Source organism: Triturus cristatus, chromosome 1_2 (assembly GCF_964204655.1).
Source record: "Triturus cristatus chromosome 1_2, aTriCri1.1, whole genome shotgun sequence".
NCBI lineage: Eukaryota > Metazoa > Chordata > Amphibia > Caudata > Salamandridae > Triturus > Triturus cristatus.
Window position 1 is genome coordinate 1,127,724,236 of NC_140580.1, and position 24,684 is coordinate 1,127,748,919.

A 24,684-nucleotide genomic window follows, 5' to 3' on the forward strand; every position below is an offset into this window, starting at 1 on the left:
CTCTCTGAACTTCCGGGTCTGGTTGCGGAGGGCCAGGAGATAGCGGAATACATCGGGAGGAGTTCTGCGGGGAGCCGCTTCCCAGCCTTCCTTGATCATGCTCAGGGGTCCCCGAACGGGGTGTCCGTAGAGTAGTTCGAAGGGGCTGAACCCCAGGGATTTTTGGGGGACCTCCCGGTAGGCGAACAGGAGGCAAGGGAGGAGGACGTCCCATTTCCGGCGAAGGGGTTCTTCGAGGCCCATGATCATTCCCTTCAGGGTCCGGTTAAATCGTTCAACTAGGCCATTTCCTTGGGGGTGGTAGGGGGTGGTGAATTTGTATGACACCCCGCATTGCTGCCACAAGGACCTCATGTATTTGGAGATAAAGTTTGTGCTACGATCACTCACGACTTCTCGCGGAAATCCCACGCGAGAGAAGATCCCCATCAAGGCCCGGCCCACCATGGGGGCCGTCACGGTGCGGAGGGGAATGGCCTCTGGGTAGCGGGTGGCATGGTCCACTAGGACGAGGATGAACCAGTGGCCCTGGGCGGTCCTGGGATTCAGGGGTCCCACGATGTCGATCCCCACCCGCTCAAAGGGGGTACTAACAACGGGGAAGGGCTGTAGTGGAGCCTTGCGCTTCCCACCACTTTTTCCGCTGGCCTGGCACGTGAGACATGACTTGCAGTGGGCCTCTATATTAGCTCGCATTTTTGGCCAGTAGAAGTGGGTAACCAGGCGATGATAGGTTTTGTCTTGGCCTAAGTGTCCCGCCAGGGGTACCTCGTGGGCTAGGTCTAGGAGGAAACCTCGGAAGCGCAGAGGTACCACCAGTGTCCGGGCCGATCCCAGCTCGGCCGACTTCTGTTCGCTGTACAGGAGGCTGTTTTCCCAGTACACCCAGGGGTTTCCGGACTGGTCGCCTGCTGCCTGGGCTTCGGCCTGCTGTCGGGGCCCAATGAGGGATGGGCAGATTGCTTGTTCCTTGCAGAATTCTTCTCGGGAGGGACCTCCCTCGCAGTGCCACTGGGCCATCTCGGGTAGGTCCCCGAGCTCGGTCAGTGGCTCGGGGCCTGGACGCACGGATCCGTCATTAGGAACGGGTTCTTCTTCCGGGAGAGGGTTGTCTGGTTCAGATGGTCCTCGGGGACGGCGCCTGGGTTCTGGGGCAAGTCCTCAACTCCCTCGAGGGAAGACGATCGGGCAGACATGGAGCGCGTGGTGGCGCATACCCATTCGGGCAGGCCCATCATCTCCAGATGGGCTCCTCGTTCTACTTGTCCCCACAGGGAGCTCTCGAGGTCGTTGCCCAGGAGACAGTCTACTGGTTGGGAGGTTCGGACAGCCACTCTTAGTTTTCCTGTGACTCCCCCCCATGCGAAAGGTACCAGGGCCATCCGGCAGAGGCTCTCGGAATTGTCCGATGATATGACTGGGCAGAAGGCATCAGGCAGGATCTGGTCTTCGGAGACCAGGTGGCAGTGGACCGCCATGACACTCGCCCCAGTGTAGCGGAGGGCCTCGACTTGGTGACCGTTGACCGTCACCTGTTGTCGGTACTTCTTCGTGTTGGCGGGTAGGGGGGTTCCGGGAACCATCTCTCGGTTTCCCAGGGAGACCAGGGCCATGGCTGCTGGTTCCCACTCCTCGGCTTCTTCCATCTCTTCTCCGAGGGCCACGGAGGCCAGTTGTCGGACTGGAGGGGCGGTCGCTGCGGGTCGGTGGTACATGGGACACTGGGGGTCACTGGCATAGTGTCCAGTCTGCTGGCAGCGGAAACAGGTGATCTTGACGCGGGGTGTCTGCCTCCCCGGGGGCCCTGCGCTGGCTGGAGGTGGAGCCAGAAAGTGCGGGGGTTGGCTTCTGGGGGGGCTGTGCTGGAGGCCCGCCTGGGATTCCCTCGGTCTGCCTTGGTTCCCTCCGCCCCTCTGGTGGGGGGATCCCTGGTTGGGGCTGCCGTAGTCCCCCACGGGGCCCCGGGAGGCCCTGGTGTTCACCCATCGGTCAGCCTCCACCGCCAGTTTCCGAGCATCAGTGAGCTTGCTGTCCAGGAGGTGCTGGCGTAACTCCACAAAGCAATTGGCGGACAGGTGTTCCCATGCTATCAGGTCAAACAGTTCCTCAAAGCTGGAGACCTTGCTGCCCTTGATCCATCCGTCCAAGGCCCTGCTGTAAAAGTTCACGTATTCTACCCACGTAGTACCGGGTATCTTTTTGCAGTCTCGATACCGTTGCCGGTACATCTCGGGGGTGAGCCCGTATCTGGCCAATAGGGCCTCTTTCATGTGGCTGTAGGAATTCAGTACCGTGGAGGGCAGGTCCAGCAGGGTATCTCTCCCCTCGCTCAGGAACTGGCCTCACAAGCCAGCCCCCCAATCCTTCTGTGGAACTCGGTGGGAGGTCATGGCGACTTCGTAGGCCTTGAATCACTGCTGGATGTCGTCGTTCATGTAGTACTCCTTGTGAGACCGGCCTCGTGGCGTGGGCCCTCCCGACCAGCAAGTCACACTACAGACACGCCGAACCTCGTGGGCACGGCCTTCCGGCCTCCGTGGACCAACATCCCGAGGGCCGACCAGATCCCCAACACGCATGCCCGGCCAAGGGAGAACGAGACCCCCCCCAAACCAGACCGAGAGGCGCCGACTCTGTCACACCTCTGGTCTCTTCCCCAAGGGAGGTTTCGATCGGCCACCAGGCCCCCGGTGAGCAGGCGCCTCTCCTGCTGGGCGTCTAGGGTCCCTCCCGGACACATCTGAACAGAGCAAGGGGCTGAGCGACAGGAAACCCCGACACACCGCCCCCCCAGGCACGAGACCCCTCTCCGCGAGGACTCCGGACTTCAAAGAGGAGGGGGAGTATAACAAGGGGTGCGTAAGGGACGAGAGGGAGAGAAGATCTGGACTGACGAGAGCCTGCTGACCTGGTCGCGGCTCGATCGCTCACTGAACAGAAGAACGCTACCCGAACTCCGAACCACTTGAGCCCTGCGGACACTGTCGCGGCTCCCCGAACTCTGAACCATCTGAGCCCTGCTGACGCCGTCGCGGCTCCTCGAATTCTGAACCATCTGAGCCCTGCTGACGCCGTCGCGGCTCCCCGAACTCTGAACCATCTGAGCCCTGCTGACGCCGTCGCGGCTCCTCGAATTCTGAACCATCTGAGCCCTGCTGACGCCGTCGCGGCTCCCTGAACTACGACTCTCCGGTGCCTGCTGAGTGACTCGCGGCCCGCTCCTCCAAGAGAATCGGCAGAGATTGCCGAGAGAAGCAACATTCCCTCAGCTCGAGGATTGAGAGCTGTGCGCCGGATACCTCGCAGAGACACTGATTGAAAGACTGTCCCGCTACCCCTTTTCCCATCATCACAAGATCGCTGCCGCTTGTGGCATTAATTCTGCACCTGCCTGCCGGATCATAAAGATCCCTGACAACTACCGATAAAAGCTTGTTGCCTTATAACGACCTACTGTGTGGTGTCCCTCTATCCGAAGAGAGAGTAAGCGCAGCGCGTGCGATCCTAGGTGCGAGACCCTTCCAGGAAGGGCCTCCCTGCTCTTGCTCGGCCTAATTCTGGGAAAGGTGGGCCTCAGGGTGGTCAGGAGCCCATTCCGCAGCCTCCCCGGGGAACGCCTTCCAACACTCCTTCACCACATCCTTGGGGATGTGGACCTTTGGTTCCAAGGCGGGGGGGGGTCGGTTGGTTTCCCATGGTTCTGGACCCCTCACTCTTGGCCTTGAGTTCGATCTCTTTTAGGCTGCGTTCATGTTCTAGTTGAAGTTTTTTTTCTTTGTGTTCTCGCTGGCGTTTCTTTTCCTCGAGTTCCCCTTGCAGGCGTAATTGTTCTACGGCTAATTTCTTTTCGGCCAATTTTAGCTCTCCCTCTATTTTTAGTTTGGCTAGTTCTAGCTCGTGGTTGCGGCCTCTCTCTCGGTCCGCTAGTTCTTCCGGGGATAGGCCTCCCTCTGGGGCGTTGCTTCTTACCGGGACGCTTCGTGGTTCGTTTGGCGGCTCTCTTTCCCGGGCGTTTCCTTTGGTTTGGGGCAGGGAAGCTCCTGCCTCGACCCAGGTCTTCAACGCTTCCTGGAAATCCTCTTTGGTGCTTAATCCGGTGGTAGCGATCCCAAGGTCTTTGCATAACTGCTTTAGTTCTCGATGCGTATAGTCTTCCAACCGGTCCTCTCGGAACGTCGGGCTTGTGTTGGTTCCTGCAGTGCTCGTGGCTGTTTCTCCTTCCATCTCCTATCAGTAGTGCGTCAGCCGTGTACTGTAAGGTCTCTAGACGTTGGCTCGGATCCCGTCGCTGCTACCAAATGTTGGAAGGGCGGTTCTCCGGGAGGCTTCGGAATACGTTCCTGACCACCCTTTGACCCACCTCTCCCAGAGTTTAGGCCGAGCACTGGCGGGGAGGCCCTTCCTGGAAGGGTCTCGTTCCTAGGATCATACACGCTGAGCTCACACCACTCGACAGAGGGACACCACACAGTAGGTCTTCGTAAACAGTATGCTTTTATCTCTGGTTTCTGGGGATCTTTATGATCCGGGATACAGTTGTGGAATCAATATCACCACGTCGGCGGTCTCGTGAGGGGGTATGGGGGTAGCGGGACAGTCTTTTAGGTTCAGTGTCTCTGCGGAGTATCCTTCGCACAGCTCTCCATCCTCGAGCTGGGGGATATGGGGTTGGCTCGGTAGCTCCGTCGGTTTTTCAGGATAGGCGTGCCGCGAGTCTCTCAGCAGGCACAGGTGGTTCTAGGTTCTCGGGAGCCACGACGGCGTCAGCAGGGCTCAGATGATTCAGAGTTCAGGGAGCCGCGACAGCGTCAGCAGGGCTCAGATGGTTCAGAGTTCGGGGAGCCGCGACAGCGTCAGCAGGGCTCAGATGGTTCAGAGTTCGGGGAGCCATGACAGCGTCAGCAGGGCTCAGATGGTTCAGAGTTCGAGGAGCCGCGACAGCGTCAGCAGGGCTCAGATAGTTCAGAGTTCGAGTAGCCGCGACAGCGTCAGCAGGGCTCAGGTGGTTCAGAGTTCGGGGAGCCGCGACAGCGTCAGCAGGGCTCAGATGGTTCAGAGTTCGAGGAGCCGCGACAGCGTCAGCAGGGCTCAGATGGTTCCGTGGGTCGGGTAGCGTTCTTGGGTTTCAGGGGTCGATCGAGCCGCGACCAGGTCAGCAGGCTCTTGTAGGTCCAGGTCTTCTCTGCCTCCTGTCCCACCAGCACCCCTTGTTATACCTCCCCTCCTCTTTGAAGTCCGGAGTCCTCGCAGAGAGGGGTCTTGGTGCCTAGGGGCAGCGCGTCGGGATTTCCTGCCGCTTGGCCCTTTGATCTGTTCAGGTTGGTCTGGGCGGGACCCCAGACGCCCAGCATGCGAGGCGCCCGCTCACCGGGGGCCTGGTGGTCGATCGAAACCCTCCTTGGGGAGGAGATCAGGGGTGTGACAGAGACGGCGCCTCTCTGTCTTGCTTGGGGGGCTCCTCGCTCCTGTGGCCGGGCATGCGTGGTAGTGTCTAGGATTGGCTGGGGCTCCGGCCGGTCATCGGTTGCATGGGGCGGCTTGCTGGTTGGGAGGGCCCACGCCACGAGGCCGGTCTCACAATCACCATGCACTCTCACCATTCACCTGCTCACCTTGCACTCACAGTGATCACTCTGCACTCACAATGCACTTGCGCTGTTCGCCCTGCAGTCACACGAGTATACTACTCACCCTGCACTCATGTGACATTTCACTCACCTGTCCCCCTCACTGCTCAATCTGCAATCACACTCAAACAAGCCCATCACTAACCATGCATTAATTCGTTCCACTCTGCACTTACATCTGCACCCAAATTCATATGGTCACCTCACTCACCCTACAGACACTCCTCTTACCCTACTCTCACACTGTCACATCATTCCCCGTGCACTCACATGGGTACTCCTGCCACGCACAAAGAGCAGAGCATTAATGTGCCTGCTACAAAGAATGTGTACCATGCAGGTCACAGAACTGAGTGTGAGTAAACTATGAGTAGCGCTATAAAAAATTAAATGTTTGTCAGAAAGGTGCCATAGAGAGATTAGGTGCACTGTTGTTGAGTGGTAGTGAGGGAATTTATGGAGAAGGAGGAAATGGGGGAGGGGCACAAAAAAGACTGTTGCACCATGTGCGACCAGTGCTAGGGCCAGCACTGGATGGGAGTTTTAGCCCCCAGTGGCGGCTCCTCCGTTATGGTGGAGGAGTGTCGCCCCACTGCTTTCGAGCAGTGGAAAGGAAATATGAAAAGATAACTTCAAGTTATTATAATTTTATGTTTCCTTTGCGGGTGGGCAGGTGGGCGGGGCTGCTCTGCTCATGGAGCAGGGCAGGGGAGGAGTGGTATGCCCACTCTTGAGTGCGCAGTGACAGTTTGGTCGGCCCTATCGGGCACACTCTCACCTTATCCATGCAGGCTGCATTACAGCCTGTGTGGAGAACATGCCCACCCCTACAGCCCCTGGCTGCGTGCCATGTAATGGCGCTCAGACCAATCACAACACTGCATTGCAGCGTTGTGATTAGATTAGAGGAGGGAGACTGGCTGTCTGCTCCCTGTTCCTGAAATCGTAAGCAGGAGAGCAGGACCAGGACCAGAGATGCGGGACCTGGCCGGCAGGAAGGAAAGTTTAATTTTTTTTAAGTTTTTCCCTTGTGTGACCCCTTACCCTGTGCAACACCCCTGCGACATCCCGCCTACGCCTCCTTAACCCCACCCGTGAGCCATGCTGGCCACCCCTGTTAGCCCTACCCCCACCCCCTGAAGTTCTGGTCTAGCTGCGCCCCTGGCTGTGATGCACAGTTTGGAAGCACGCACAGTGAGGTACAGTCCGAAAGCACACTGATTGCACAGCTGGAAGCACACACACTGTGAAACACAGTTCGGAAGCACACACGCTGTGATGCACAGTTCGGAAGCACACACGCTGTGATGCACAGTTTGGAAGCACGCACAGTGAGGTACAGCCGGAAAGCACACCAGGTGCACATCTGGAAGCACACACACTGTGAAACACAGTTCGGAAGCACACACGCTGTGATGCACAGTTTGGAAGCACGCACAGTGAGCACACTGAGTGCAATCTGGATGCACACACACAGTAAAACACAGTTCAGAAGCACACACGCTGTAATGCACAGTTCGGAACCACAAACGCTGTGATGCACAGTTCGGAGTCACACACGCTGTGATGCACAGTTTGGAAGCACGCACAGTGAGGTACAGCCGGAAAGCACACCAGGTGCACATCTGGAAGCACACACACTGTGAAACACAGCAGTGCAGGCTCATACATTGTGATTAACAGTGTAGGAATGCACACTGTAAAGTGCAGTGCAGGAGCACACAACGTGATGGACTGTGCAGGACCACAATGTAAGGCGCAGTGCAGGAGCACACACAGAGATGGACAGTGATGAGCACAAACTGTGTCGGGCAAGAGCGCACACTATATAACATCCAGTGCAGGAGTACCCACTGATCCCTGCAGCGCAGGGGCACATGCTGCGACCTGCTGCGCAGCAGCACACGCTGAGACCTGCAGCGCAGGAGCACATGCTGTGACCTGCACCACAGTGGCACACGCTGTTACCTGCAGCGCAGGAGCACACGCTGAGACCTGCAGCGCAGGAGCACACACTGAGACCTGCAGCGCAGGAGCACACGCTGTGACCTGCACCCCAGGAGCACACGCTGTGACCTGCACCGCAGGAGCACATGCTGTGACCTGCACCGCAGGAGCACACGCTGTGACCTGCACCCCAGGAGCACACGCTGTGACCTGCAGCGCAGGAGCACACGCTGTGACCTGCAGCGCAGGAGCACACGCTGTGACCTGCAGTGCAGGAGCACACGCTGTGACCTGCACCCCAGGAGCACACGCTGTGACCTGCAGCGCAGGAGCACACGCTGTGACCTGCAGCGCAGGAGCACACGCTAAGACCTGAAGCGCAGGAGCACTCGCAGTGACCTGCACCGCAGGAGCACACGCTGTGACCTGCACCGCAGGAGCACACCCTGTGACCTGCACCGCAGGAGCACACCCTGTGACCTGCAGCACAGGAGCACACGCTGTGATCGGTAGTGCAGTATAACAATCTATGACCAGCAGTGCAGGAACATACCAGTGGCGTAACAAAACCTGTGGGGCCCCTCTTCAAAGTGCATGGAGGGGGCCTTCCATGCTCCAGACCCAGTCAGGAGCTCTGAGGCTCGCCCAGGGCCGCCCTGGAGCTCGGGGGCCCCCGCACGGTGGGGGCTGCAGCCTGCAGGGGCTATTATCACGCCACAGGAACACAAACTGTGCAGTGCAGAAGCATTCGATGCGACATGCAGTGCAGGAGCACATATAGTGACATATAGCGCAGGATTGCACACTATAACCTTCAGTGCATGAGCACACAATGGGACATTGTTAGACCTGGCACCTTGGCGTGGGTCTCCCTTCCACTTTTTGTCGTTGTGCCTCATGTTTTTGCTGTTTTTAGCTGCTCAGAGTACTGTGCCACTGCCAATCAGTGCCACAGTGCAAGTGCTCTCTGTTGTAAATTGCTGTATTGATTGGATTCCATGATTGGCTTATTTGGTTTACTGTCAGACCCTAGTACAGTGCACCAGGAGTAAATCCAAATGCTGCTGGTGGGCTTGCAGCACTGGTTGTGCCACCCACAGAAGCAGCCTTGTAAAATATGTCTAAGGTCTGCCATTGCAGAGCCTGCGTGCAGTCTGGCACTGTTGTGCTGACTGGGCAAGTGCACCCACTTGCCAGTCCCTACACCTTCCCTTAACTTCATGTTAGTCACCCCTATGGTAGGCCCAATGGCAGGGTGCATTATAAGCATAAGGTAGGACAAACCCTGATGTGTGTGGCATTTCCTAATAGTGAATTACAGCCATTTTCGTTTTTCACTATTGCAAGGCTACCTGTTCTCCATAGGCCAGAATGGGCTGCTGGAATTATTACACACTATAATCCCAGCAGACTCAGAGAACATGGTAGAAATTTGAGTTTAGTATGCCTGAACTCAGAATAAGAAAATACATATTTTAGTAAGGTTTATTTTAATATTCTGTGTTTGCAAATACCGCTTTTAGAGAGTTGGTCTTTGCTTGCCTAACCATTTCAGCCCGCCTCTGCTAGGATGTGTATCTGCTGTCTGGTTTCTGTGAGTGACAAGGCTGGGGAATTCCAGGAGACAGGTGGTGAATAGAGAGATTACATCCAGATGGGTGGGAGGAGTACACCTGGATTCTGAATAGAGCTGTGCCTTTCCACCACAATGCTGGCTCCACCCCCTGGGGAGCGTCTGATTTCTCTGCCCTGCACACTGAAAAGAAAAGCCAGAATCCTGTAAACAAACTACTCCAGAACCAGGCTGAACTGGGCAAAGGCCCCCTGGCCTGAAAGGACAAAAGAATTACAGTATAAGTATTGGGACCATGAGCCCAAGAAATTAGATCCTGCTTTGACAAGAAGAAACCTCTGCCCGACGAGAAGGAACTGGGAAAGCTGTAAGGAGGAATACTGTCCCTGACCTGGGGGATTGGCCTGCAGTAGTTGCCTTGCTGCTGAAGGAGAGGAGAAAGACTACAAAGACTTTATTTTCCAACTTGTGCTTAAAGATCTTCAAGGGCTTGTGAGTGAGCTTGCCCCCTGAACGAAGTCCCAGGACCAGTGGACTTCACCCACCTTGAGAGGAGCTGCTGAAAAACACCGTTCTCCCCGTAGCGCTGAAGCAGAGAGAAGTGTGCGCCTCATCAAGGTCGACGCGTACACTGGGAAGCCCGTGCCAAGCTGTCCGGCCCGAACAACGCGACTTTGTGGCCCCCACGAGCCGTAGCTCACAACGTGGGGGAAGGACTTCGCACCGCACCTTGCTTTCCCCCCTCCGAACCGCACTACTCAACACGCACCCTGCCACTGATGTGGGGAGGCTGTGGCGCGTAGAGCGGCTGGGTACGTCTCACACCACTGCAGCATACAGTCCGCTTCGCACTGCGCTCAGAGGATTACCCGAGCATCAACTCTCAAGGTATGGCTCGTACGCCGCAATGAACAGCAACTGCACCGCACAAAGCACCGTCCCCTCAAGCAACGTGACTCTGGGCCTCCACGAGCCGTAGCTCGCGCCGTGAAAGAAGGACATCGCCGCGTGTAACGCTTTTGTTTTCACCGCTTCGTCCGTGACGAACTCTTCCATCTAAGGTACTGTGTACGACTTGCACTGCGGGTTTGAGCGCATCGGACAGAAGCGTCCGCTGCGCGCGTCAGACTCTTTGGGTTCATTTCATCACCGTAAGGGCCGACCCGAGGAATACGAATTGCACAGATACGCTTTACACAAGAATTCTTTTATTGCTCATAGTATTGTGGATACGTCTGTCGTTATATGGTCTTGTGCTAAGCCTGATATAAAATATACTTATTTTTGATATAATCCTAGTGTGGAGTCCATTTGTGGTGGGTCACCTGATTACTGTATGAGTTCACAAATGCTTAACCCCTAACGCCTGTGAAATAAGTCTTGTCTGCTCGCGCCAAGCTACCTAGAGGGTGAGCAGGGGTTATTTTAAAAGGGTAATCCCCTTATCCTGACTAGAGGAGAGGTACCCTGCTTGTCACAAGTACCTAACTGTTCCAACCAGAGACCCCCAATTCTAACAGACATGTAGTGCAGGAACACTCACTGTGATTGGTAGTGCAGGATCACAAACTATGACCTGCAATGCAGGCGCACACACTGTGACGTGCAGTGCAGGAGCACCCACTGTGACGCACAGTGCAGACGCACACACTGTGACCTGCAGTGCAGGAGCACACACTGTGATGCACAGTGCAGGAGCGCACACTGAGACATGTAGTGCAGGAGCACACACTGTGACATGTAGCGAAGGAGCACATGCTGAGACCTGCAGCGCAGGAGCACTCGCTGTGACCTGCACCGCAGGAGCACATGCTGTGACCTGCAGAGCAGGAGGACACGCGGTGACCTGCAGTGCAGGAGCACACGCTGTGACCTGCACCGCAACCTGCAGCACAGGAGCACACGCTGTGACCTGCACCGCAGGAGGACACGCTGTGACCTGCAGCGCAGGAGCACACTCTGTGACCTGCAGCGCAGGAGCACACGCTGTGAGCTGCAGCACTGGAGCACACGCTGTGACCTGCAACGCAGGAGCACACGCTGTGACCTGCAGCGCAGGAGCACACGCTGTGATCGGTAGTGCAGTATCACAATCTATGACCAGCAGTGCAGGAACATACCAGTGGCGTAACAAAACCTGTGGGGGCCCCTCTTCAAAGTGCATGGAGGGGGCCTCCCATGCTCCAGACCCAGTCAGGAGCTCTGAGGCTCGCCCAGTGCCGCCCTGGAGCTCGGGGGCCCACGCACGGTGGGGGCTGCAGCCTGCAGGGGCTATTGTCACGCCACAGGAACACAAACTGTGCAGTGCAGAAGCATTCGATGCAACATGCAATGCAGGAGCATATATAGTGACATATAGCGCAGGATTGCACACTATAACCTTCAGTGCATGAGCACACAATGGGACATGTAGTGCAGGAACACTCACTGTGATTGGTAGTGCAGGATCACAAACTATGACCTGCAATGCAGGCGCACACACTGTGACGTGCAGTGCAGGAGCACCCACTGTGAGGCACAGTGCAGACGCACACACTGTGACCTGCAGTGCAGGAGCACACACTGTGACGCACAGTGCAGGAGCGCACACTGAGACATGTAGTGCAGGAGCACACACTGTGACATGTAGTGCAGGAGCACCCACTGTGATGCACAGTGCAGGAGCACACACTGTGACATGTAGTGCAGGAGCACACACTGTGACATGTAGTGCAGGAGCACCCACTGTGATGCACAGTGCAGGAGCACACACTGTGACATGTAGTGCAGGAGCACCCACTGTGATGCACAGTGCAGGAGCACACACTGTGACATGTAGTGCAGGAGCACACACTGTGACATGTAGTGCAGGAGCACACACTGTGACATGTAGTGCAGGAGCACCCACTGTGATGCACAGTGCAGGAGCGCACACTGTGACATGTAGTGCAGGAGCACACACTGTGACATGTAGTGCAGGAGCACACACTGTGGCATGTAGTGCAGGAGCACCCACTGCGGTGTGCTGTGCAGGAGCACACACTGGGAACAGTAGTGCATGATCCCAATCTGTGACCTCCAATGCAGGTGCACCCACTGTTACGCACAGTGCAGGAGCGCACACTGTGACGTGCAGTCCAGGAGTGCATACAGTGACGTGCAGTCCAGGAGCGCACACTGTAACGCACAGTGCAGATGCACACACTGTGACATGTACTGCAGGAGCGCACACTTTGACATGTAGTGCAGGAGCGCACACTGTGACATGCAGGAGCACGCACTGTGACATTTACTGCAGGAGAGCACACTGTGACATGTAGTCCAGGAGCACACACTGTGACGTGCAGAGCAGGAGCACACACTGTGACGTGTAGTGGAGGAGCACACACTGTGACATGTAGTGCAGGAGCACACACTGTGAGATGTAGTCCAGGAGCGCACCCTGTGACATATAGTCCAGGAGCGCACACTGTGACATGTAGTGCAGGAGCGCACACTGTGACATTTACTGCAGGAGAGCACACTGTGACATGTAGTGCAGTAGCACCCACTGCAACCTTCAGTGTAGGAGCACACACTGACATGCAGTCCAGGAGCACACACTGTGACATGCAGAGCAGGAGCACACACTGACGTGTAGTGGAGAAGTACACACTGTGACATGTAGTGCAGGAGCACACACTGTGACATGTAGTCCAGAAGCGCACACTGTGACATATAGTCCAGGAGCGCACACTGTGACATGTAGTGCAGGAGCACACACTGTGACATGTAGTGCAGGAGCGCACACTGTGACATGTAGTGCAGAAGCGCACACTGTGATGCAGGAGCACCCACTGTGACATGTAGTACAGGAGCACCCACTGACATGTAGTGCAGAAGCGCACACTGTGACATGTAGTGCAGGAGCGCACACTGTAACATGTAGTGCAGGAGCGCACACTGTGATGCAGGAGCACCCGGTGTGACATGTAGTGCAGGAGCACCCACTGTGACATGTAGTGCAGAAGCACCCACTGTGACATGTAGTCCAAGAGCGCACACTGTGACATATAGTCCAGGAGCGCACACTGTGACTTGTAGTTCAGGAGCGCACACTGTGACATGTAGTGCAGGAGCGCACACTGTGACATGTAGTGCAGGAGCGCACACTGTGACATGTAGCACCCACTGTGACTTGTAGTTCAGGAGCGCACACTGTGACATGTAGTGCAGGAGCGCACACTGTGACATATAGTCCAGGAGCGCACACTGACATGTAGTGCAGAAGCGCACACTGTGACATGTAGTACAGGAGCGCACACTGTGACATGTAGTGCAGGAGCGCAGACTGTGATGCAGGAGCACCCGCTGTGGCATGTAGTGCAGGAGCACCCACTGTGACATGTAGTCCAAGAGCGTACACTGTGACATATAGTCCAGGAGCGCACACTGTGACATGTAGTGCAGGAGCACCCACTGTGACATGTAGAGCAGGAGCGCACACTGTGACATGTAGTGCAGGAGCGCACACTGTGACATGTAGTGCAGGAGCGCACACTGTGATGCAGGAGCACCCGCTGTGACATGTAGTGCAGGAGCAAGGGGGGGCCAGATAGTCTGTCAACTATGCTGGCCTGTGCCGGTAAGGTCATGATTGGTAGGCATTTTATACGGTCCTTAGTAGGCATCACCATTGTCAAATGAGGACGCCTGGGGGTGAACAGTTGGTCTCTCCTGGAACTCCAGGGGGCGGTTACAGCCGGTAGGCTGGAAGGGTGAAGGGGGAGGGGAAGTTCCGCTTCCGGTAGGCTTTTGGGCCAACACCCGCACAGTGGTGCAAGAAACTTGGCATGACAGCACCGCCCCTTGGAGATAATATTGAGGGCGTAGGGGGTGTATGGGGGTGATAACCCTCTGGCGAACTGGGCCTCCTGCGCATGGTCACTCCGTAGGAGGGTGGAGCCTAGCACGATCTTGGACCAATCATTGACTTGCGGTAGGCTCAAACGGGGATACGCAGGAAAGGGATGATGATCATTTAGCTTGTGACAGGAACGGCGATGTATTAGAAACATGACAAGGTTAGGCAACTGGAATACTGTACATATCAATGTAATGGACTGGACTTTTCTGCGTACTGTAAATATTGTAAATATAAACGTTAATGTTTTGTTATTGTTATGAATAAAACACGGCTGGGGTTTTACGACCCTTAACCCAAGCCACTGTGTGTTGTTTCCATTTGATGCCTTGGGGGAAGGTGGAGGCTCTGTGGTTTCCCTAGGTCAACAGGAGATTAGGTAACGGGAGTGTCTGGGGGTGTGGGGACTCGGCAGTACCTGGCTATAATGTGACATATAGTGCCGGAGCACACACTGTGACGCACAGTGCAGGATCACAAACTATGGCCTGCAGTGCAAGATCACAAGCTATGACCTCCAATGCAGGAGCACACTGTGATGCATGGTGCAGGAGTGCACACTGTGACATGTAGTGCAGGAGCGCACACTGTGACATGTAGTGCAGGAGCGCACACTGTGGCGTGAAGTCCAGGAGCATAAACTGTGATGCACAGTGCAGGTAAGCACACTGTGACATGTAGTGCAGGAGCGCACACCGTAACGTGCAGTCCAGAAGCACACACTGTGAACAGTAGTGCAGGATCACAATCTATGACCTGCAGTGCAGGAGCATGCCATGTGACGTGCAGTGCAGGAGCACCCACTGTGACCTGCAGTGCAGGAGCACCCACTGTGACCTGCTGTCAAGGATCAAACACTGTGACATGTAGTCCAGGAGCACACACTGTGACCTGGCATCATACTCGACTCCTCACTCACCACGACCCGATGGATCAGTGCCATCTCCTCCACGTGCTTCAACACCCTCCACATCCTCCGCAAGACTTTCAAGTGGATTCCTCCTGAATCCAGAAAAACTGTCACCCACACACTCATAACAAGCAGACTGGACTACGGAAACGCCCTCTACGCCGGAATTAACAAATCCCTGCTCCGAAAACTCCAGACCATCCAGAACACCGCTGCCAGACTCATCCTCGGCATCCCACGACATGAACACATCAAGCAGCACCTACGAGACCTCCACTGGCTCCCCGTCGAGAAGAGAGTAACCTTGAAATTACTCACCCACGCCTACAAATCCCTCCACAACACTGGACCCCAATACCGCAACAAAAGAGTCTCTTCCCACGTACCCAAAAGAAACCTCTGCTCCGCCGACCTTGCCGAAACCCTGCGCATCCGCAGAGCCAAAGCGGGCGGAAGAGCCTACTCCTACATTGCGGCAAAGACCTGGTACGAACTCCCACTCAACATCAGACGATCCCCCATTCCGCACAACTTCAGGAAAAGCCTCAAGACCTGGCTCTTTGGCTGAAACGGATCTGCATGTCCGCCCCCAGCACCTTGAGACCCTCATGGGTGAGTAGCGTGCTTCACAAATCCCTGATTGATTGATTGATCACAAGCTATGACCTGAAGTGCAGGAGCATACACTGTGATGTACAGTGCAGGAGCGCACACTGTGACCTTCAGTGCAGGAGAACACACTGTGACCTGCAGTGCAGGAGCACACACTCTGACATGTAGTGCAGGAGCAGACACTGTGACGTGCAGTGCAGGAGCACACACTGTGACATGTAGTCCAGGAGCCCGCCCTGTGACGTGTAGTGCTGGAGCGCACACTGTGACGTGCAGTGCAGGAGCACCCACTGTGACGTGCACTGCAGAAGCACCCACTGTGACGTGCACTGCAGGAGCACCCACTGTGACGTGCACAGCAGGAGCACCCACTGTGACCTGCAGTGCAGGAGCACCGACTGTGACCTGCAGTGCAGGATCACACACTGTGATGTGTAGTCCAGGAGCACACACTCTAACCGGCAGTGCAGGAGCACACACTGTGACGTGCACTGCAGGCGCACACACTGTGACCTGCAGTGCAGGAGCACACACTGTGACCTGCAGTGCAAGAGCACACACTGTGATGTGCAGGAGCACACACTGTGACGTACAGTGCAGGAGCACACACTGCGACCTGCAGTGCAGGAGCACACACTGTGACCTGCAGTGCAGGAGCACACAATGTGACGTGCAGCACAGGAGTACACACTGTGACGTGCAGCGCAGGAGCACACACTGTGACCTGCAGTGCAGGAGCACACACTGTGACGTGCAGTGCAGGAGCACACACTGTGACGTGCAGTGCAGGAGCACACACTGTGACGTACAGTGCAGGAGCACACACTGCGACCTGCAGTGCAGGAGCACACACTGTGACCTGCAGTGCAGGAGCACATAATGTGACGTGCAGCGCAGAAGCACACACTGTGACGTGCAGCGCAGGAGCACACACTGTGACATACAGCGCAGGAGCACGCACTGTGACCTGCAGCGCAGGAGCACCCACTGTGACGTGCAGTGCAGAAGCACACACCGTGACCTGCAGTGTAGGAGCTCACACTGTGACGTGCAGTGCAGGAGCACACACTGTGACTTGCAGCGCAGTAGCACCCACTGTGACGTGTAGTGCAGGAGCACATACTGTTATGTACAGTGCAGGAGTGCACACTGTGACGTGCAGTGCAGAAGCACCCACCGTGACCTGCAGTGCAGGAGCACCCACTGTGACCTGCAGTGCAGGAGCACACACTGTGACATGTAGTCCAAGAGCACACACTGTAACTTGCAGCGCAGGAGCACCCACTGTGACGTGCAGTGCAGAGGCACACACTGTGACCTGCAGTGCAGGAGCTCACACTGTGACCTGCAGTGCAGGAGCACACACTGTGACTTGCAGCGCAGGAGCACCCACTGTGACGTGTAGTGCAGGAGCACATACTGTGATGTACAGTGCAGGAGCGCACACTGTGACGTGCAGTGCAGAAGCGCCCACTGTGACATGTAGTCCAAGAGCACACACTGTAACTTGCAGTGCAGGAGCACACACTGTGACCTGCAGTGCAGGAGCACACACTGTGACGTGCAGTGCAGGATCACCCACTGAGACCTGCAGTGCAGGAGCACCCACTATGACCTGCAGTGCAGGAGCACACACTGTGACCTGCAGTGCAGGAGCACACACTGTGACGTGTAGTGCAGGAGCACACACTGTGACATGTAGTCCAAGAGCACACACTGTAACTTGCAGTGCAGGAGCACACACTGTGACGTGCAGTGCAGGAGCACCCACTGTGACGTGTAGTAAAGGATCAGAAGCTATGACCTGCAGTGCAGGGGCACACAGTGTGACGTGCATTGCAGGAGCGCACACAGTGGCGTGCAGTGCAGGAGCACACACTGTGACGTACAGTGCAGGAGCACCCACTGTGACCTGCAGTGGAGGAGCACACACTGTGACCTGCAGTGCAGGAGCACACACTGTGACGTGTAGTGCAGGAGCACACACTGTGACATGTAGTCCAAGAGCACATACTGTAACTTGCAGTGCAGGAGCACACACTGTGACCTGCAGTGCAGGAGCACACACTGTGACCTGCAGTGCAGGAGCACACACTGTGACGTGCAGTGCAGGATCACCCACTGAGACCTGCAGTGCAGGAGCACCCACTGTGACCTGCAGTGCAGGAGCACACACTGACCTGCAGTGCAGGAGCACACACTGTGACATGTAGTGCAGGAGCACACACTGTGACATGTAGTCCAAGAGCACACACTGTAACTTGCAGTGCAGGAGCACACACTGTGACGTGCAGTGCAGGAGCACCCACTGTGACGTGTAGTAAAGGATCAGAAGCTATGACCTGCAGTGCAGGGGCACACAGTGTGACGTGCATTGCAGGAGCGCACACAGTGGCGTGCAGTGCAGGAGCACACACTGTAACGTACAGTGCAGGAGCACCCACTGTGACGTGCAGTAAAGGATCAGAAGCTATGACCTGCAGTGTAGGGGCACACAGTGTGACGTGCATTGCAGGAGCGCACACTGTGGCGTGCAGTGCAGGAGCACACACTGTGACGTGTAGTGCAGGAGCACACACTGTGACATGTAGTCCAAGACCACACACTGTAACTTGCAGTGCAGGAGCACACACTGTGACCTGCAGTCCAAGAGCACACACTGTAACCGGCAGTGCAGGAGCACACACTGTGACGTGTATTGGAGGAGCACACATTGTGACATGTAGTCCAAGAGCACACATTGTGTGTGACATGTAGTCCAGGAGCACACCCTGTGACGTGCAGTGCAGGAGCACCCACTGTGACGTGTAGTAAAGGATCGGAAGCTATGACCTGCAATGCAGGGGCACCCAGTGTGACGTGCATTGCTGGAGCGCACACAGTGGCGTGCAGTGCAGGAGCACACACTGTGACGTGTAGTAAGGGATCAGAAGCTATGACCTGCAGTGCAGGGGCACACAGTGTGACGTGCATTGCTGGAGCGCACACTGTGGCGTGCAGTGCAGGAGCACACACTCTAATCCTCCGTCGACGAGCACACACCAGTGAATGACCCATAACCTTATGCAGTGCACGGTGAGAGGCTGTCAGCTCTGGATGGGGCTTGACACAGGTTGTGAAACAACTGCCTGTAACTTCAGTGACTCCAAACAACAGCCTTGGGAGTGGTCCTAGGCGCGCCTTTGTAACTGTGCATTTTTGCATGTGCGTGCTTTAGTGTCAGGTGCGTGTGTACCGATCTACGCCCAGTGACACCTGATCCCACCCTGTGTCATTCCTGCCCCCGTCCGCGCCTGACCCACTCAAGGCACAACCCCCTCTTTGGGGTCAGGGGTCTCAAGTGACAATCCTGGAGTGACGCGTTGTTTCTAACAGTGGGGTCATTGGACTGCCTCCAGCTCACTGTGAAAACGATACACTGGAACGTGGCGTCCTGCCCCAAGGTGGGCCTTTCACTGGGCTGAGCGCGTCCAATAAACGGGGAGAGGGAACCAAGGCAAGGGCGTGCTAGGAAACACCCACAAAAAGTGCAAGAAGGAAGAACCGTATAGAAAACAAGAAGGCGTGGAAAAAACAAAAGAGCCGACAGTAAAGAAATAAAACAGTGCACTACTGTGTTCCAGCATTGTGTCAAACGGGCGGGCACGGTTCTTCTAACACAGAGAGGTTCACACTTCTGCAATAAAACCAGTTATTATCATATTCAGATGCCACCACCCACGTGCCAGTAAGCGGGTGCGAGGGCACGCGCATGGCGACGAGCAGAAACAATCTGCTAAAAAGAAAACAGTACAATTGCATTTTTATGAAAAAGTTTGTCAGTCAAGCGATCCACGCGGCACCACGTTCGCCACAGAAAGCAAATGTTCGAAATGCGATTCCAGAAATACGCGCTCCAGCACCTAATCCTCGCGGGAGCGCAGCCACGGGGGTTGCGTGTTTTTTTTCAATCAGATTATAAAGATGGTGCTTGCTTTCTTCGGAGTGGAGTTAGAAAGTACAGTGAATTTATCCACAGGTTTCTGTCTGTAAAAGAGCTTTTTTTTACAGCCAAAATTCGAAATCCTCCATATAGTTTCAAGGATTTTAGTTGATGCAGTTTGAGGAAGGAAATTTAAAAAAAATATGTCAAACATAAGCCCACATATTGGAATATTTTTTCAGATAAATATTTACATATACCATGCAGCGAAAACAACTGTGGAACAATATAAGCTCATTATTTGTAACAAGTAGACGAATAAATACAGATTCGCACATATAATGTTACAGTGCAAATGTGTTTATTAGCAGAGCATATATGACGTCACCAAACACTGCCTCATGCCTGGCACATGTTGCATTCTAGAATCAGTTTAGAGAGGAAATCTACTGAGCTATTGAGAGCTTTTCTCACTGTGCTGATGCAGTCTGTGTGCTCTGCTTATGATGATTTGTAAATGCCTCACACGAAACAATAGCACAAGCAAATCCATAGAGGGAGGAAATTGTGCCCTTTACGAGGTGTCATGTGTGAATCACAGCCCCTCCCTACCATAAATAAAGAGTATCTATCTCTCTCTCTGGATAGATAGATAGATAGATAGATAGATAGATAGATAGATAGATAGATAGATAGATAGATAGATAGATAGATAGATAGATAGATAGATAGATAGATAGATAGATAGATAGATAGATAGATAGATAGATAGATAGATAGATAGATAGATAGATAGATAGATAGATAGATAGATAGATAGATAGATAGATAGATATTTCTCCTTCCCTTCTTGCTTTAATTTTTGCTGCAACATCGCATCGAGCTATCAAGCGGGCAGGGAAACAGATGTTAAAATTGCACCTGCACATAGGGAGCAGAATTGTTTGCTGTTACATGCGTGTGGGTGCAATGTCAGCGTCAGCAGGGACTGTGGGGTCATTCAGGCACCCACCATGGCCTCCAACAGCGCACACTGGGTGTCCTGGGTGGGGCCAGAGCACTCAACATAAAGTGGCCAGCCCCTGAGGGATGGGGTCTCCGGGACCGAAATTGGCCCTGGGAGGGCTGGTTTGTGGCCTCCCTCCCCTTTAGTAATTGCCTGGGTCCTGGGGGATGGGGTCTCCTGGACTGAAATTGGCTGGGGCAGGGTGCCATGTGTTCCCCCTCCCCTTGCATCAATTGGCCGGGATATGGGGTCCAAGGGACCAAAATCGGCCCTGGGAGAGGGTCCGCACGGCCCCCCTCCCCTATTAGTAATTGGCTGGGCCCCAAGAGATGGAATCCCTGGGTCATATTTGGCCCAGGAGGGGGCTGTGTGCCCCCCTCCTGGGTTGTCTGCATATAGGGTGTCTGCCACAGGGCACCCACAGAGCATGGCCAAAACCCATGCAAGGCGCAGGTGTTCGTGCCTGATAGGGGTTGGCTGCATGCCCAGATCACGCTCCGCACACGGCCATAGGCCATGTGTGGAGCAGGGTTGGTTGCCTATGGGGTGTTGGCTGCAGGCCCTATGGTCAACTCCCGCCATTCACCGCCAAGGGCCATGCGTGGTTGGGTACCTATAGAGGGGTTGGATTAACATAGGGTAATTTTTTTTTTTTTGGTAGAGAGGACTCTGTTTATTTAGACCATAGTCTTTAAACACAAGTAAGATCTCATAAACAATAAAACCATACACAAAAAGATCACATGAACAGATAAAACCACCTGATTCCTTAGAACTAATTTAGCTTAATACTTTGTTAAAAGGGGACCGGTAACCACCTTCTTCCCTGGTAGCATCAACATTTTCAATATTAAATACACAGTTAAATAATTAAGATAGCATTAAAAGTTATTAGGCGGCGGTATCGTTGATACTCTCATTAAAAGGGGATTCATTATCCACATCCTTTCTCATTAGCAGCAGTTGATTAAAACCGTTGGATCTATAACTGTTCTTTAAGCTTTGTTGCTTAGATACTCAAAATAAGGGATTTTAAGAATAGATAACATTTCTACCCTTGCTTAAGTTTATCCCATACAAAACGCTGTATGCCTTTCATGTAGCTTCCTAGTGCAATAGCAATGTCAAGACTTATCATTTCTGTCAGTAACACAATGGCTTGGGCTCGTGACCTTATTTCATATTTTAAAAATACTGGGCGGAAAAACAATTTTCTCAATTCTAAAACTGTAAGGCAATCCAGCAATATATGCTGGATTCCAGATTTTGTCCCAAGGCCACATTTGCATGTTCCATCTGGCAGTAACATTTCTGACTTTATTATTCCCTCCATTAACCATAGGTTAATGCCAATTCGTATCCTTAGGATTTCGCACCTAAGCACATGGCTTGGCAGAGTTTCTAGGTATGGATACCATGCAGCATTTACCCAGGAGTTTATTATACATTGGAGCGATTTTTTCTTCCTCAGGTACTCTAAGTCATTATTCCTTGACTGCTCCATGCCTTGGTACCTCAGAGACGTCTTTGTAAATTCTACACCCAGGGGGTGCTGTATAGGGCTCACATTTAAACTCCCTGTTATTACCTGGATTTTCCTTTTCGCTTCCTTTGCCCATTTTAAGCTACTATGCCGGATCTCTTCACTACACCAGTGTGAGATGTTCTGCACTCCCCCTGGGTTCTGGCGTTTCCAGAATCTTACCAAAGACATTTGGACCTGGCTGTTCCATGCTATTGTTCCTACCTCCATCCTAATTGCCTGGACCATTGCAGAACTTGGTAGAGACAATAGCATTTTTAGGGCCTTGCCCTCCTCCCGATCCCACCCTCCTTTACCACTTAGAAGGAGGACTTCTGCCCCATACAGTACCTGGGGTGGGATCATAGCTTCATAAGCTTTTAAAATAGGTTTGTGCGACATATCCCCATAGTCCTTATTACATTTTTTCAGCCCGCAGATGGATGAAAAAGCTTTTGTTTTTTGGGCTTCTAGGTGAGTACACCATTTTAGGGAGCTGTCGAACCAAAGGCCTAGGTATTTATATTCTTTTACTATTTCCAGTTTTGTTTGTCCTTAATACCAGCTACATTTTTTATTTCTCTTACCAAAACATAAAATCTTCGTTTTATCCATATTTACAACTAAAAACTTTGCCTCACAGTATTCTTTAAAAGCATTTAATGTCCTTTGGAGCCCAAGTTCCGTTTGATCAATTATCACAAGATCATCGGCATATAAAAGACTTGCTACTTTCCTTCCCTTCCTTCTGGGGCTTGCGCTTCTTTCTACTTCCAGCGCTGCAGGTAGGTCGGCTAGGAATATTGCAAAGAGCAGGGGGGCCTGGACACAGTCCTGTCTTAGCCCATTCCCTATGGCTATTTTCTGTGTCAGTGAACCTTGTGTGTCCTTAATTACTTGGGCCCAGTTCCCTCTATGTAGTTCCTTTAGGATGGTCAATAGGCTTTCCGGTATATCATATTTTATCAGGCATTCCCATAAGCTCTTACGATCCACAAGGTCGAAGACTGCCCGGAAATCAACGAAACAAGAGTACATTTTCCCCTTTTGTTCTATTGACTTCCGGGCAAGTGCCCAGAGGGCGAAACAGTGGTCTATGTTGGAATGACCTTCCTTGAACCCCCCCTGTTCAACCGGCACCACTGAGTTCTGGTCCGCCCAATCTTTTAGTTTCCCTAAAACTATTTTTGCGAAAATCTTTTCCCCGATATCTATTAGATTAATTAATCTATAGTTTTTTGGGGCTTGCATATCGCCTTTCTTATTATTGCACCCTTCCAATTGTTAGGGAACTTCCCAGTTTCTAAAATAACTTGGAACATCTTAGCAAAGAGTTCTGCCCACCAGTCCAACTGAGTTTTAATCATCAGGGCAGGGAGGTTGTCTGGACCTGCTGCCCTTGTTAGATTCAAACGTTTTATCGTGTTTTTCACTTCCGACGCCGAAAAGTCGGGTTTTAAGACTGCTACCAGACTGCTCAAATCTGGTTGCAAACCCTCTTCCGGTTCTCTGCCTGGGCTATATAATTCCAGCAAATATTCCTCCCAAGCTGCTTCTTCTACCACACAGTTCATTGTGGCCGCAGGGCAATCTACTGCTGATTGAATTAGTTTCAAGAACTGGCGTATATTCTTTGTTTCTATTACCTCAAGCAGATTTGTCCAACAATCTTCTTTATACTCTCTTTTTGCCCTCCTAATTAACATATTATATTCTCTTTTTAATTTCATGAGGATATCAGCCTTACCCTGATCATACTTTATACTTAGGCTACGTGCTGTTCTCCTCAATTCTCTCTTCTTTTTCAAACAATTCTTTGTAAAGCACCTTCCTTGTCTCTCCGGCTTTCTTTGGTTCCTTTTATCATTTATTTTGTCTTTCCTCAGACCATCGCTGAGGCTTTGGACCACTTCTTCAATTTTATCCACATACCAATCCAAGCTCTGGCCACTTAATGTGCCCAGATCTAAGTTCTGCTGCAATTTTACTAGCCGGGCTACATACTCTTCTGTTAGTCTTGTGGTGATCCACCTGGGGTATCCCACCTGTTGTTCAATAACTTTATTACAGGGGTTCAAATGTACGTCTGGGAGCTCTAGTTCTAAAAGGTTATGGTCACTCCCTTCTCTATTATTAATCCTAAAATCTTGAATTAGTTGGAAGCACCAGGGTGTCGTAAATACATAATCTATTGGGTAGTTTTGCAAACCTAATTTAAATTAAATGTTTTCTTTGCTGGACAGTCTAAGGTTGATCTTCCGTTTAAACAAAAGAGGATTTTAGTCCCCAAATAATTTCCCAGCTGAATACCATTGGATGTACAAGCCAGTTCTTGTGGTCAACCCCACACCGCGCACGGCTAAAAGTTGTGCGCCGCTAGGTGTTTCCCACCTGAGGTGGTAGAGGGTGCACAGCCTGGCTGCAGACCAAAGGCCAGGCATGATGGAGGTATTGGCAAACCATGGGAAGTTGGGTGCAGGGCCTGCAATAGTCAGGCCCTGCGGTCTTCCCCTCCCCCCACCAGGCATTACTTATCATCTCACATATTAAATCACTCATGACATGTTCTATGACAACATTGATCACACCACTGATGCATTGAAATGGCATTGTTGATGTCATCACTGTGCATTGCACATGCACAAGTTGTAGTTTAATATAACTGGTGAATGTTATTGTTTTT